General features: G+C 45.5%; 1 protein-coding gene across 1 annotated transcript in view; it reads left to right on the forward strand.

The window, feature by feature from the left end:
* Positions 1-14440, forward strand: part of LOC126335231 (inter alpha-trypsin inhibitor, heavy chain 4-like) — a 205725-nt gene that overhangs the window by 34813 nt on the left and 156472 nt on the right. The gene's annotated exons all lie outside the window — the stretch shown is intronic.

Raw genomic sequence — 14440 nt, forward strand, 5'->3', positions numbered from 1 at the left:
AGCACACTCCATAAATGCTCTTTGTTAAAAAAAAGACATTTCATCACGAGTGGCGACAGCTTATGCAAATCTATTTATGTTGAAACTATCGGTTGTTTTGCTACGATGTTTATGTGCTACATTTCTTTTCCAGTTCCCGAAGTTTAAAATTTCATGGATAATATAGTATAAACCAATACAACCTGATACCAAATGTCCACACAAATGAACGTGCTCCAGAACTAGAGATATGTTATTTGTCGCTTTCTCACCTACCCAAGTAGATATGGAGCATCAGTCGTACTTATTGTTGTTTTTGTGGCAATATGGGTGCCTGTTTGGAATAGCTAGGAGGAACGTAGAAAAAAAATTGTTCGGTGTGTGCCAAGATAGAGCGGCATGCCTGGAACATTTGCCTCCCTGGCCGCGTGTCGGGTTTGATATTGCTACAGCCAGCTGGAACATTCCCATTGTGCAAACATCGATTTCGGAAACAAGGGGTCTACATCCTCGCGAAAGAGTACCATGAAATATTCAGCAGACCACCAAAACGGCTCGAGGCGTCATTCTTCAGTGTGAGACCCGTGCTGCCGCATCTCCAGCGAAGGGATTATAGATGGCGCTCGGAGTTTACGTCGGCCAGGTGGCCGTAAAGCGCACCTGGACAGCGATTTAACGAGATTCACAAGAAAGGATTTTTGAAAACGCTCACGCGCGTCGGAGCTGTCGTTCGCGGGAATACAAATACACTCAGACACGTAATATCTCTCCGGGAACTATGCATCGCTGTCGTTGTTCCTGCCGGTCAGCTTCGCGTGTTCTCTGAGAAGGGACCCAAAACGGAAATCTCTCCTTTTAATGTCACGGGTCGGACTATCAGCTTGCTTTTAGATTAGTAATACAAAAAGCCTCCTCGATTGGTCATAGAGTTTTCATTTTTCCTCCGATGGACTTTACAGTTTATGTATTGTGGGTGAACATAGGTGGAGGGGTGGAGATGGAGGGATGACTGCTGGATGGAAAACTCGTGCGACATCTGGATTCGAATCCAAATTAAGCCAACCGAACTTCGTGGACTGATATATCCACTAAAGGTCACGCAGGATCTACTTCAATTTTTTTCAAAAACTAGGAGCCAAAGTTTCTAATGACTGAAGATAGAACCCCTCCCTATGGTCGGGCGAATTTCTGTCGTTGTGAGGAGATAATTTTAACTTGACTGTATACTAGACCCTTCTCAGCTATCGTCATCTGTTTACAAGCGTCGATCCCGCAAAACTTTGCTCTCAATGCAACGAACCATTGACGGCACACCACTTTAGTTTCAGATGTTCCTTTGACCATTCTATTTTGTTCTTTAGGTTCACTGTCGCTATTCACTTTAAACAGAAATGACAAGTCATGGGATGCCTCCTAACGTCGTCTCGGATCTCCTCCTACTTGGCGTAGTGCAACAACTCGACATGACTTGAGCTCACCAATTTGTTGGAAGTCCCCTGCAGAAATATTGAGCCATACTGCCTCTATACCCGTCTACAATTGCGAAAGTGTTACCAGTGTATGATTATATGCAAGAACTGACATCTCGATTATGTCCCATGAATTGTAGATGGGATTCATGTCGGGCGATCTGGGTCGAACTGTCCATAATGTTCAAACTGGTTACTACCAATTGTGGCCCGGTGACATGGCACACTGTCATCCAAAAATATTCCATCGCTGTTTGGGAACGTGAAGTACATGGATGGCTGTAAATGGTCTTCAAGTAGCTGAACATAACCATTCCAGTCAATAGTCGGTTCACTTGGACCAGAGGACCCATTCCATTCCATGCAAACACAGCCCACATCATTATGGAGCAACCACCAGGTTGCACAGTGTCTTGTTGACAACCTGAGTTCGTGGCTTTGTGGGGTTGGCGCCAACTCAAATCGGGACTCATCTCACCAGGCCATGGTTTTCCAGTCGTGGAGGGTCCACCAGATGTGGTCACGAGGCCAGGATAGGCGCTGTAATCCATGCCGTGCTACAAGCAAAGGCACTCTCGTCTTTCGTCGCTGCCATAGCCTATTAACGCCAGATTTCGATGCCCTGTCCTAACGGATACGCTCGTCGTATGTCTCACATTCATTTATATAGTTAGTTCAGGCAGTGTCGCTTGTCTATTAGCACTGACAACTCTGCGTAAACGCCGCTGTTCTCTGTCGTTAAGTGAAGGCCGGCGGCCACTGCGTTGTCCGTGCTGACAGTTTTCATGCGGCCTTAGAGTAGCCTGAAATATAGTAGTTTCGACACACTCTACACAGTGGATCTCGGAATACTGAATTTTCTAACCATTTTCCAATTGGGATGTCCCATACGTCTCGCTCCAACTACCAATAAGGTTTCAAAGTTTAATTCCCGTTGTGCGGCCGTAATCAAGTCGGAAACCTACTAATATCGCTCAGGTTTTTAATTTTCATTGGTCATCTGACAGTTTTGATGCGACCTCAGAGTAGGATTTGCAACCTACGTCCTCTGTTACTTGTTGGGCGCATTCTGATCTCTCTTTCCCTAAATTTCAAACCTCCCAGCCCTCTCTACTACCATGAAAGTTGTTCCCCGATTTCTTAAGCACATATTCTATCATACTGGCCTTTTTTCTTGTCAGTGTTTTCCATATGTTCCTTTGTTCGACAGTTACGCAGAGAACCTCCTCATTCCTTACCTCACCTGTCCACCTAATATTCAGCATATTTCAAACGTTTCGATTACCTTCCTTTCCGGTATTCCCACAATCCATGTTTCACTCCCATACAATGCTGTGCTGAAAACGTACATACTCAGATTTTTTTTACTTTCACCAGAAAACGACTCCTTGAAGTCGTGATTTAGATTTTTCGCATCCCTCTCCCCACTATAAAAAAAAGAAAAATCTGAGTTTTTAGTCTAATGACTTACGAGGTGAACAAGTGCTATAACCCGACTTCCTAGAAATTTTGCTCAGTGAAATAGGAGCGGCAATAAGCGAACTCACGTCTCGGCTTGTTCTGTGATCGGTGGTTTTTCTTTTTTTCCCCCGAGTCTGGCCTCTTCCGTGATTTCCATAAATCGCTCCAGCTAAATGACGGGGCGGTTGTTTTGAAAAGGGGACGCCGATTTCCCTCACTATGTCACAGTTGTGAAGTGTGTCTACACGGCCTGGTTATCGACTGGACGTTACTCTCCATCTTTCGTTTCTTCGTTCCTCCTTCCCCCTCTTCCCTCGCTGTGCATACCATCTGTAAGGAGGCTTAATTATTCATGTAGCGCCAGCCTACATATTTTATTTATATTTTTATTCTCTAGTAGTAATCCATAGGTCTACTAACTTAACGAATTGATAACTGAGATGTTGCTGTCGCAATTCGTATTACTATTTGTAAAATGCACATGTAATGCCACATATCGCCTAGGGTCAGGATAAGAATTCAGTTAGCCGGACTTCTCAATTTGAGAGACGCTACAGTTTTCCATTTATTCTTAACAGCAGCCTAGTAGAGAGAGAGGGCAGAGGGACGCAACCATTCGAACTTCGCCACGGCCACAAATGTATAGCTTTAAGTGGTCCTCAGGGAAGATGCAGCCACCACCCTCAAACGGTTCAAATGGCTGTAAGCACTATGGGACTTAACATCTGAGGTTATCAGTCCCCTAGACACATAACTACTTAAACCTAACTAACCTAAGGACATCACACACATCCGTGCTCGAGGCAGGATTCGAGCCTGCAACCGTAGCAGCAGCGCGGTTCCAGACTGAAGCTCCTAGAACCGCTCGGCCACAGCTGCCGGCTCTCTGGTTCCCCCGACTCGGGGCTGGACATGTAACGGGAGGCAACGTGCGGGGCGGCTTGAAAGCGCTCGTGCAAAGACGCGACGCTTACGTGGAGAAGCGTCTACTTCACTTAGAGAAAGCTGTGACTGGAATTTTTTGCCCCCGATCACAAAATAAACAAGGAATCTCACTCTTTCTGGCGCTCTGCCGAAATCTTGAAATTTCATTGGAGTGGTGGTCGCAGACTCGGCAAAACTTGGTCAGAAATTGGATGGCACTCGGAAGCATTACGTCATTGGTGGATGATTTGTAGCTTTTCCAAAACTGGAGAGAGAATGTAGAATTTCTGTTTAAAAACACTCTACCTTCTGCCATCACTAACGACTGCATTGCTGACAGCCTCGCGGGCCGCACACGCAAAGATGGGACCAGTACGTTATTAACTGACGCTCACAGCCGGCGCGCATGCAGCCGAGTTCTGAAAGTTTATTTGGTGAGATTCGGCCAGCAATGCTTTTGAATGTAATAGTTCAGGGGACGCAGTATTTGTTAACTTTGCGCAGTTATTCGTTTCACTAATGATGGCCGTACTTAGTTGTTTGATCTGATGTGCACTTTACATCTCTGAACGGTGTGAGTACACTTTTCTTTAACACTTTCATATACGGTCTTCACTTGAGCACTGGCAGTATTCATTACGTGATCCTAAAATTGGTACCAAGATCGGAATTAAACATAGCTGTTTTCTATCTCTGCATTTATTGCTATCTTGTTGCTTTTGCCAGTTGAATGCTACGACAAGAAAGGAAGAATGAATTGATTGTTGGTGTTAATAAAGATCATCCTCCTTTACCTCCTCTGCATTACTGCAGATGACCTGTCACTGAACACATTTGTTCCGTGCATGCAGTACACGTGAGGCGCCTAGTTGTTTCCACTGAACTATGTGGAATACGAAGGTTCTGTTATAGTTCACTAACCTGCTGTCAACAAGTTGATGTCCGCAGAGCAGAAAACAGCACGCAGGTCGTAGGTTCTGTGTCTTGAGGCTGAAACTGACTTTCACCGAGGTTCTGTATCACTTATTTGGGATGCCACTGGCATATTTTAATATAGCCACACGAGAAGACTACATGATCTTAATACAACACCTTCTGATACATCAAAGTACATGATCTAACACAATGTTTACGAAAATGTATCTTTACACTATTTGTGGCACGTGTCTGTGCCTCATGACTACCGGAGTGAATCTTCTAATACTGAATACTGGCAAACACATCCTGCCACAGATGACACAACTGTACATCTCGACTGCCTAATCCAGAGTAACGAACAGCCCGAAACACTTCGCGCGCCGTACCAGAAAAGGCGTGACCCGAACACTTCCGAAGTGCTTCGTCTGCATTTTCGTTAGTCTTTTGTTTTTGATTTAAATTGTTTTTAATAAAATGACTGATTGATAGTCAGCTGTTGAGAGATATTTATATTAAAAAGTGAAGTCATTCGAATGAGTAGTTTAACTAATAATAATAATAACTATAGTTTAACGTTTGGTTCCCTTGCTCCGAGCACAGCAGCCAATCACAGAGCAGTAGCATTATGCAGGCGGTCTTTCTCACGGGAATGGTACGAATCTAACGTCTATCACAGGTACCACACACCACATTTCGTCATCTATATACTTGTTGCATCTCCACCGGTGATATGCAAATTCGATCCCTGCGAAACCCTACATTTCAGCAGGATAATGGACGACCGCATGTTGCAGGTCCTGTACGGGTCTCTCTGGATACAGAAAATGTTAGACTTCTGCCCTGGCTAGTACATTCTCCAGATCTGTCACCAATTGAAAACGTCTGGTCAATGGTGGCCGAGCTACTGGCTCGTCACAATACGCCAGTCACTACCCTTGATGAACCGTGGTATCGTGTTGAAGCTACTTGTTCAGCTGTACCTGTACACGCCATCCAAGCTCTGTTTGACTCAATGCCCAGGCGTATCAAGGCCGTTATTGCGGCCAGAGGAGGTTGTTCTGGGTACTGATTTCTCAGGATCTATGCACCCAAATTGCGTGAAAATGTAATCACATGTCAGTTCTAGTATAACATATTTGTCCATACCCGTGTATCATCTGCTTTTCTTCTTGCTCTAGCAATTTTATTGGCCAGTAGTGTATAACTACAACCACCTCACCTCATAGTTGGCCCCAGAGTGGCGGAGTTTCCCGAAGTTGCGGGCAGCGGGTTTTCAGGTATGCGGGCGGGCGCCGCCCGTTACGGCCGTGGGGGGCGCCTAATACAGCTCGCGGCCGGCAAATGAATCGGCCCGGCTGAATGGACGTGCGCCCGCGGGCCACGGCCCGCCGCCCCCTTGCTATGCCGGCCGCCTGCGCGGCAATTATGTAAAGGCGATGCAAATCCCGGCAGGGGCCCGTCATCAGCAATGGTAATGGGCGCCGCCGCCGTCTTCGGGCAGGCGGGCCACGTCCGCGCGTCGCGCCTATCTGACCGTGCTGTCTCCGCCGCTGCCCCGACCTGTCCGTCTGTCCGGGCGACACTTCCCAGCCCTTGACACTCTTCGCGCCATCCCATTACTTCAAAGGAGAGCTTCGCGTTTAGCATGGGCCAGGGCTTCTTAACGAAGGCCAACTAGGCTAATTTCTCCGCGCGATTCTCACTGAGGCGACGTGGTATGCGATGCGATAAGATACGGGGGGCGATTTGCTGAAAATAAGTAGGTTGGTTCAGGATTCCTCCACTCCCTCGCATACAAAACCCTAATTTTCAAAAAATCTCCGTTTCAGACTGGAACTTTCACTCTACAGCGGCGTTTGCGCTGATGTGAAACTTCCTGGCAGATTAAAACTGTGTGCCGGAACGAGACTCGAACTAGTGACCTTTGTCTTTCGCGGTCAAGTGCTCCACCGACTGAGCTACCCAGGACGACTCACACCCCTTCCTCACTGCTTCAATTCTGCTAGTACCTCGTTTCCTACCTTCTAATTTTCACAATCTCCGTTTAATGCGAGGGCCTTACGCCACCTTACTGGGAGGGCCTAAATGCCTGCATGGTACTACTGGTAGAGGTCGGAGCCAATGTTTTGCTGCATCAGTAATCTGGAAGGTGCGAGGTCCAGGCTATATCGGGAATTAGTACGCCAGGTGGTGGATGAGTGTGCCTGTACCACCATAAGAGACGTTCAGTTGTGCAACAAGGTGTTTGATTGTGACCCGTCGATCACCTCGAATGAAAGTGTCCGTGCGTTCTAATATTCCATTAGTCACAGTTGTGTGTTGGACCGCAGACACGCTGACGGAAACCCCAGCCAACGACTCACCGTGCTTTTGTTCACTGACAAGTCTCTGTAGACGATTATCTGTGATGCTCTGGTTTTCCGCCAAAAGAAATTCAATGACAGGTCTGGACCTGGAAGCCTGGAACGCACCTGTGTTACAGGCACAATTTTGAACGCCACGTATAGAGACGTGGAAGCTGTGGGGGCTGAAGCGGAAATATTCCACGCTATTTGTATGTCCGTCTTTGTCAGGGGGTCTGGAGCAATACGGCCGTTCACTGTTGTAAGAAAATGGAACACCTGCAACCGTCCTTATGTTGGCATTTATGGTGTAGCTACCAGTTTCGACCCTTCAGTGCCCCATCTTCAGGTGTTTCTTGATACCGAAGCTGGTAGCTGCACAGTAAATGAAAATATAAGGAAGGCTATAGGTGTTTCATTTTCTTAAAATATTCAACGATGTTCCACGACAAATTCCGCATTTTTCCAACCGAAATTGGCCGATAAAATAAACGTGTTGCGTTACTTATTGAAGGCCCCTCATATGAAACGTGATGCGACTCGAGATACGACGCAAAAGCAAACCACATCGCTGTAGTGTGTAGAAACGTAGTTGGAGTGCCGTAATTGATTCACTCTGGGACGAGTTTGTTTCATTGTAAGTAAAATACATTGAAGATAGCTGTTTTAGCCAAAATCTAGATATACGAGAGTAATAAAAACTAATGGGATTGCCAATTAACAATCGACAGTTTGAACTGTTTCTTTAATAGTTATGTGATGTAGAGCTTTTTGAAAGACGTTTTCTCCATTTGACAGTAAACTGCTATTCCCTTATTTCAAGCAATCATTATTTTGGCTTCATAGCAATTGCCAAATCCAAGATGGACATTTTGTATCATTTCTGTTTACACCATAAAACGATGATAAAATCGAAATCAAGATTATGTGAAATAAATGATTAGTAACGTATAGTCAAACGCCGAAAATTTCTTAAAAAATAATGGTTGTTTGCTAATCTGTTCACTTCGAAAAATATTTGTTTACGCCGTGAGAAATCAGCATCTGCGAACCTGGTTAATGCACTGAATACACGAGAGCATGTGCAAGTATTCTTTCACAATAATTACGAGTAGAAAAGTATAGGAAGCGATCGTAAAGCAAACACTACATTTGTACGTTGGTACTGTTGCAGCGAAAATGTTGTAGTTCGATCAATTACGACCGGAGAAGCAGCACCGGCGTTCATAACAGCGCCCGCCAGTAGCTGATGCACAGGCCATGAAGTTTTGTGTTACAGTGACAGATACTGTGAGATCCGAAATCAAAATCAAACCGGCATCCAAACTCTTTGATCTGCTGGAACGTACAGAACAGTCCTGATGTCGCTCCAGGTATTTCATCTTTCTGATAGGATGAACAAGCACTTCAAATGTTTTTTATTCCAGTCTTTGACCACAATATCAAATCTTTTGACGGTGACCGGTTTCATTACGGCCTTATCACTTTAGAACATGGTGTAGAAAAAGATCTGTGAATGGTAATTACTGACTGAAACCGGTCATCATCAGAAGAATTGATATTGTGATCAAAGACTGGAATAAAAAAAAAAAAACATTTGACAGTATTGGATCACTACTCATATATGCGACTGTGTCTCAGCTGGTGAAAAAGCCTACCTGAATGACGCGGTTGTGGAGGCTGCGTAAGAGTGGATGCCCTCAGTGGCACAAAACATTTTGCACAACGGAATGAGGTAGTTTGTCAAGAGAGAGATGAACTGCGTAGGGGCTGAGGGAGATGATGGAAAGAAATGTTACTTGCAGTATCCTTCGTCTGGTAAAGCTTTATTCTTTAAAAAAAATCGATAACTTAAGTATGAAGCAGCTTGAAACGTTTGATTACTTCACAAATGAGTCAATGTGTTAAATATTTGACGTTAAGCATGTAAACGATAAAAAGTCTGTTTGTTGGACATCGCGAACTGCTGTTATTCTCAAATACTGGATGTATTAAGTCCGGGTGTTTGCCTTCAGTTGTACTGCCTCAAGAGAAATACAGTTTCTAAATGTAATACTTGTGTTATTGTGTGCCGGCTTCTGTGACCGAGTGGTTGTAGGCGCTTCAGTCCGGAACCGTGCTCCTGCTACGTCGCAGGTTCGAATCCTGCCTCGGGCATTGATGTGTGATGTCATTAGGTTAGTCGGGTTTAAGTAGTTCTAAGTCTATGGGACTCATGGCCTCTGATCTTAAGTCCCATAGTGCTCAGAGCCATTTGAACCATTTGTTATTGTGTTAAACTTTTAACCTAAAATTTTATCTCTAAATAAGATGATGATGACAGTATTTAATTTTTTAAATTCCACCAATAATTACGTAAAAAACAGAATCAAATTTTCGTTGTCCCAGGAAGGCGTTAGCCAGCCTGCAATTGGTTCCGGGAAAGTCGCCTAGTGTTACACTCGTAGATACTCCGAAAGCCGCCTTACGGTGTGTGACGGAGGATATGTCATCCTTCTCCTGCTCATCCTCCCCCACCATTGTTCAGTTCGCGTATGATACGTTGGTAGAGCTACTGTCGATAAGTTTATGTATGAGCTAAGATTTAACTGATATTTTTCGCAGCCTCGCGGGATTAGCCGAGTGGTCTGAGGAGCTGCAGTCATGGACTGTGCGGCTAGTCCCGGCGGAGGTTCGAGTCCTCCCTCGATCATGGATGTGTGTGTGTGTGTGTGTGTGTGTGTGTGTGTCCTTACGATAATTTAGGTTCAGTAGTGTATAAGCTTGAGGACTGATGACCTTAGCAGTTAAGTCCCATAAGATTTCACACGCATTTGAACATTTCTGATATTTTCGCGAGTCATATGTGGGAGGAGTAAATACGCTCTCGGAATTGTAACATTCGCTCTTGTGTTAGCCCTACTTTGTATGGGTCTAGATTGATGATAAATACTCAGTCGGCCGCAAAAATGTTTTTGTGAGCCAGTTCATTCGTGGATGAATTACTACATACACTGATCAGCCAAAACATTATGACGGCTTTCCACCGCGACGTCAGATTTCACCTGGTTGCGTTGCAGGAACGTGACGCGGCAACAAAAATATGTAAGCGGAGCATACACGGACAGGGGATCACCCCAGTGAAGATGAGCTGCGAATGTGGAAATGAAATGAACGTATGGCATTGTTGACCGGGTGGCCCTGTCTAGGGACGTTCGGCCGCCATGTGCAAATCTTATTGGACGTGGTGCCACCACACTGGGCGGTTTGTGTCTCGGTGATGAGCAAGACACAACACGCAGCACGCAGCCGACGGACGGAGAAAATTTCCAACCCGGTGAGAATAGAACCCGGTCCCCTTGCATAGTAGGCAAGCACATTACTACTCAGCTAAGCAGGCGGATTGCAAATGGGGAATCAATTGAGATAAGACACTCTGACAAAGGGCAGATTATTATCACGCATAGCCTACGAACGATTATCTCGAAAACGATGAAGGTGATTGGATGCTCTCGTGCTACTGACGTGAGCATCTACGGAAAGAGGTAAGACAGTGAAGCTACCACTAGGCGCTAAATGGTTGGACGTCCACGATTCTTCTCAGAACGTGGGGTTCTGAGGCTTGTTTCCTCTGTAATGTAAGACAGATTGTGATGTTTGGTATCTCTGGCGAAAGACCACAATGCTGGTGCACTCACAAGTGTTTCGGAGCTCACAGTTCATCGTACTTTGTTGAACATGGAGGTGCGCAGCAGACCACCCCAAAGTGTTCACCGTGTACACAACTCAGCGATCTATTATTTTCGCGAATAAATGACCTGTGCGCAGACAGCTAATACCATATACCTCCACAAATCTGCCAACAGAATCAATGATGTATTTAGTTCGAAAGGCGGACAAACAAGCTATCAAGCAGGTAGTCATAAGGGTTTGGCACACCATTGTATACTTCCGATGAATATCAGGCCGGCCTCTGATTTTATGCCCTCATTTTGCTTCACTTCGCTCTGGATGGTTACACATACGTACTTTACGATAGTTAACTGCTCCCAGTGATTTGTCGCCCGTAGTGTAATAGAACAGTAGCGGATGTCTTCGCCTATATATGCATAGTTTTGCATTTATTTGCGTTGACAGTCAGTTGCCAGTCCCTACACCAGTATTATTCAAGTCTTTCTACATTTCGTTAGTCTGCTGGCGCTGCAGCCATCCTACATGCAACAGCATCATTCGCCAATGGGCTCACGGAGCCTGCAACATTATACACTAGTTCATTACTGTAAATTGTAAAAAATAATGGCCTTACTGCATACGCATGGGGTGCTGCTGAGATTACCTTCACATGTCAGGTTTATTCATTTGCATGTACATCTACATTGATGGTCTGCGAACCACATTTATATACTTTACAGAGCGTTCTGTATTACTGAAATCTCGAACAGCGCGAGTAAGAAACGAACACCTAAATCTTTCTGTGCGAACTCTGATTTATCTTGTTATATCGTGATAGTCGTTTCTCCTTATGTAGGTTGGCGTAAAAAAAAAAAAAAAAATTCACGTTCGGAGGAGAAAGTAGTTGATTGAAATTTCGTGCCGGCCGGGGTGGCCTAGCGGTTCTAAACGCTACAGTCTGGAACTGCGTGACCGCTACGGTCACAGGTTCGAATCCTGCCTCGGGCATGGATGTGTGTGATATCCTTAGGTTAGTTAGGTTTATGTAGTTCTAAGTTCTAGGGGACTGATGACCACTGCAGTTAAGTCCCATAGTGCTCAGAGCCATTTGAACCAATTGATATTTCGTGTGAAGATCCTGTCGCAATGAAAATTGCCTTTGTTTTAATTACTTCCACCCCAAATCCAGTATTTCTAACTAAAGACAGTGCGAAAATGTTTTACTTGCCTACCGGAAGTCAAACAACGCAGTGTCAACACGAGCGGATATTTCTGCGACGCTCTGGATCTCGGGGACGAATTGGGCGATCTGAGTTTCGCAAGATCTCTCTTTGCGGAATCCATGTTGGTTTTTATGGAGAAGATTGTTGGACTTGGCAGGATAGTGATAAAGTGCAAGCCTGACAACCATGAAGTCACAGGATCGAATCCTAATAAAAAATTAGAATTTTTCAGTCGGCCTACAGGCTGGCCGACACCTCTCGAAGATGTGAAGACATGCCAGGAAAGACACGTGGTTCGGAATGTAAGTTAAACTTGGTCCTTTTTCCTCACTACCACTACTGAGGTACGATAAGCTCGCGCAAGTCGGTGAAGCGACGTCCGAATGAAAGAACTCTCTAACAGGTAGGTGAACCATCAAGTTACTTCCATTAGAAATGTGGATGCACTCATCGACTGTGATATGACTTTTAAAATGATGGAGCACAGCAATCAGTCGTCCTTTCCTTTCAGGTTTTATTAAAGCAAGTCCAACTTTCGGCTACCTTACTTTAGAGATTTTCGTCCTCCAGAAAAGTCACCGTGCCTTTCGTCACTAACTACACTTATCCAAAACAAAATTATTTATTCATAACAATGTTCATCATACAACAAAGACTCTGAGCACTATGGGACTTAACATCTTAGGTCATCAGTCCCCTAAAATTATTTAAACCTAACTAACCTAAGGGCAGCACACACATCCATGCCCGAGGCAGGTTTCGAACCTGCGACCGTAGCAGCAGCGCAGTTCCGGACTGAAGTGCCTAGAGCCACTCGGCCACAAAGGGAGGCTTCGTCATACAACAAAACCCACCACCTAACTAATGGGTCCTACAATTTCCTACAATTTCACATGCAGTTCAATATACACTAGTGTTTTATAATTCTAGTTGGCAAGCTGACTACGTGATTTGCTCTACCGGGAATTACGAGTTACACTACTATTCTACTACTCTTGCAGCGTTACAGATGGGCCAGCACAGGTATATACATACTTTCATGGCCGTATCCACCGAGCTAACCCCAGTGGGCATGTCCCTGGTATTAGGCTGGCCCTAGAAACTGTACTATCGCTGCAGGCTCCTGAAATAAAAACCTTTTTCTACTAAGTTACATCTATGGCTATCAATCTCAAACCTAGTGTAAGGCCCACCTCCCTCCTAGTCCGGACGTAGCGGATTCAGATCATAACGGCGGTCGGCCAGTCCACGCCGCGGCGGTATAGGGTGGGTGCGTAATTACGCAATTTGCTAATCTTTTACATTCATCTACTGTCGCCCAGATATTCGCTTAATATCTTGATGGAAACCTCGTTCACCAAGCCGTTAAAGATCTCAAAGGTATTTCGCTGTCTCAATAAGTGTCATTATTCGGTAAATGTCGTCGCAAGTCGGCTGCCACGTCATCCTATGCGGGGTCTGGTCTGGTGTGCCCTACAAGGCTCCACAGTCGCACGAAGGCACCGCCCTCTTCCCAAACCAACGCAGGTATGCCGGATAGAGCCCGTGTCTTGTGATGAAGTGCAACAGACCTGTGCTTGGTTGAAAATACGTGTTTTTCAATCGCTCCTAGGCATTCGGTAAAAATTTGAAATGTCCTGCGTCGCGTCCCGTCAGTCGCTCAAGTCTCTTGCCATAATTCCCTCCCTCGTCGTATGATCGAACTTTTATTCGCTACCTGAACCCCCATAATTTCTGTAGCCCTTTCAATTTTCCCCTCTTTTTACCCAGTACTAGGCCACCTGCTCCCGTATTTTAATGTCAAGTTGGCAGAGACCCATTATCATTGGCAGGTCCCCACCTGGACTTGTTCCGTATGGCCCAGTAGACCTCATCAGCATATTCCGCTGCGCTCTCCGCACAGATATGGCGGGCAAAACCGTCGTGAGCCTGTGCGCACGGACTCCGCTGCCGTAACTGACAATCGAAGCGAATATACTGTTGGGATACAATAAGATCAGATTCTGACGGTAGCGTTTCTGTCTAGCTGGCGTTTTAACAGTAAGTATGTGGATTTATTCGAAGCAGTCTTCATCTTGGCTTTCCGGTACCACTCTGATAACAAAGATATTGTGCGTTCTATCTTCGGTTCCAGATTTTCGCGGCTACGACTGCCTACCAACAGGAAGAGGTCGTCTGCGTAGGCTGTGGCTTCTAGAGTCTCTTCGCCGCGTTTTAATTTAGCTACTCTTCGCTGCGGTTTAATTCGTCCGATAGAGGCTCCATATTCACATCCAGGAAGAGTGGCCCCAGGACAGAGCCCTGCGGATACCTCTTGGTTATTCTTGTACTAACCCGTCCAGTAGGGGGACATAGCCAGACCTTCCTTCATACGCAGTAGCTTCTCAGATACCATTATAGCAGCCCTGGGCACTCCTTTTTCTCGCAAGCAGGAGAAGAGCGAAGGGTACCAGAGGTAGTCAAAGGCACCACC

The sequence above is a fragment of the Schistocerca gregaria genome, chromosome 2, assembly GCF_023897955.1.
Source record: "Schistocerca gregaria isolate iqSchGreg1 chromosome 2, iqSchGreg1.2, whole genome shotgun sequence".
NCBI lineage: Eukaryota > Metazoa > Arthropoda > Insecta > Orthoptera > Acrididae > Schistocerca > Schistocerca gregaria.